We start from the raw sequence: 2,222 nt of genomic DNA, 5'->3' as shown, positions 1-2,222 counted from the left end.
GGCTCGCTGCTCCACCGCGGTCAGCGGCTCTGAGGGCCGATGCGGCTCCGGTTTGCAAAGAAAGTTAGAGGGTCCAGTTCTAGGCTCTCCGGAGCCGCCGCGGCCTCCCGGGGTCTGGCTACGGGATGCGCTGCCGCACTTGAGGCGAGTGAGGGAGCCAGGAAGCTCCGAGGCGCCTGAGCAGCCGCGTAGAAACGGAGAGTACCTGATCTGTAACCGGTCAGCGGCTCTGAGGGCCGATGCGGCTCCGGTTTGCAAAGAAAGTTAGAGGGTCCAGTTCTAGGCTCTCCGGAGCCGCCGCGGCCTCCCGGGGTCTGGCTACGGGATGCGCTGCCGCACTTGAGGCGAGTGAGGGAGCCAGGAAGCTCCGAGGCGCCTGAGCAGCCGCGTAGAAACGGAGAGTACCTGATCTGTAACTCCCCAGACAAACCTGCTGTAAGAATTGCCGGCATAGCCAGAGTTTTGCGTACTTGAACGTTGCCGAGGGAGCAGTATTGCGGAGACAGCCGGCGTATAAGCACCTGCTGCAAGAAGTTAAAAACGTAGCTACTTGATTTTGTTTTGTAGAATTGAAGCAGCTCGATGCCCAGATGTGGTCGTGGCACAAATAGACCCCAAAAAATTGAGAAAGAAGCAGACAGTAAACATTTCAGTAAGTTTGGCACCTTTTACGTGTTTTGTTTTGAGAGAAAAAAAATAAGGGGAAAGACGTAAATATCAGTGTTGATACCAATTTTGGGGAGTGTTTGGCATAACTGAACCATAGCACTGCTGGATTTTAAAAGCATCTACAGAATTAAAGTTAATGTCTGGGTTTGATGAAACACCTGTTCAGCTGCTGGCTAACAGCATCTTTATAGCTGATTTAAATTTATAATAGCTGTACTATTTGATACACTACAACACTCATGTTTCACTGAGTTGAAATGTTGCATTAAATTTTACAAATATTTAATATTAAAACTGTAGAATAAAGATACTTCCATACCTATATTTACGTTTAAATGTATATATATCTAGAGTAAGCATTGTAAATGCAACTAAGCTTTTAGTAAAGTTAAATTCTAGCACCATTTCCCTTTTGGGGGAATATTTTATCAGAATTTTTCCTTACCATCCAAGCAGATTTTTCTGTTGTCACATTGCCCTGCCAGCTTGCTTTCTAATCTACTTTCAAACAGTTCAAAAGACCAGGTTGCTTTTCTCAAGTGAAAACTGTGTAATCTGAAATTTCACTACTAGGTTGCTCAAGAAAAGTTTCCAGTACTGACGTATGACCAACTTCTGTGAAAACATTCTCTTAATTTATCTAATCTCTTTGTAGTGGCATTCTTAAACATTTGTAGAAATATTCTTTAAAAAACCCACAAAAAGCAACAAAAACCTCTGAAGATAAGCATGAAAGCGTTTGTATCTACTTCATGGACAGTTTTGTCTTCCTCAACTTGTTGTCTTGGCAAGTAGAGCTCTAAGATTCCATAGCATCTGTCCAAGATAACAACACAACGCCCTGCTTTTCCTAAACAGGGAAATAAAGGCAGAACAATTCTTTAAAACAAAACTTCAAATAATTCTTTGACAATGTATTTTGAATACTTAGTTTTTCTTCTTACTTGCATATGAGAAGAGTGAAACCAGATAAATCTTGTCTAAACCATTGTCAGTCTTGCTTGTGGTCATGAAATTACCTTTTTGTACTGAACACTTAAAGGTTATTGTTTAGCTGACAGTAAACATTTACTGGCTTTCTTGTTAAGTGTTCTTCTTATAAAGCTTTCTTCACACTGTAATTACTGCCAGTGTTTCCTTAGATTTCCGGATGTCAGCCTGCTCCTGAAGGATACTCCCCAACACTCAGGTGGCAGCAGCAGCAAGTGGCCAATTTCTCAGTCGTTCGTCAGGTACGAAATGGTGTGCGTGAGGGGACCTGCGCTGTCTACATAGAACACATCTGTGCTTCAAGGGGGACAACCTTGAATCTAGAAATGTTGTGATTATGGTAGAAAAGATATTCGTAGGCACGCGTTTTACATTCTTGTGAAAAAAAAATCAGTCTATACTGAGTGGCTTTCAAACCTCTGCTAAAACTCTAGAGAGTCATGTTTAAAAAGAGTTTTCATTCAACCTCAGCAAAAATATCTGCCAGTATTTCGATCAAAAGCAACATAGCTGAGGGAGGAAAAGAATGCCTATGATTTTATGCATTTATATTAAAACCTAGT

At 42.1% G+C, this 2,222-nt stretch overlaps 1 protein-coding gene across 1 annotated transcript in view; it reads left to right on the top strand.

Annotated features, from left to right (window-relative positions):
• Positions 1 to 574: 574 nt before the first annotated feature.
• GEMIN2 (gem (nuclear organelle) associated protein 2) overlaps positions 575 to 2,222 on the top strand; it is a 6,778-nt gene continuing 5,130 nt past the window's right edge. Inside the window, exons 1-2 of the mRNA XM_010192080.1 lie at positions 575 to 652; positions 1,812 to 1,901. The gene's annotated coding sequence lies outside the window, so the exon portion shown is untranslated. The remainder of the gene's footprint in view (positions 653 to 1,811; positions 1,902 to 2,222) is intronic.

Source organism: Mesitornis unicolor, unplaced genomic scaffold (genome assembly GCF_000695765.1).
Source record: "Mesitornis unicolor isolate BGI_N332 unplaced genomic scaffold, ASM69576v1 scaffold38949, whole genome shotgun sequence".
Taxonomy (NCBI): domain Eukaryota; kingdom Metazoa; phylum Chordata; class Aves; order Mesitornithiformes; family Mesitornithidae; genus Mesitornis; species Mesitornis unicolor.
The sequence above is the reverse complement of the archived record's forward strand: the minus strand, read 5'-3'. Positions and strand labels throughout refer to the sequence as shown.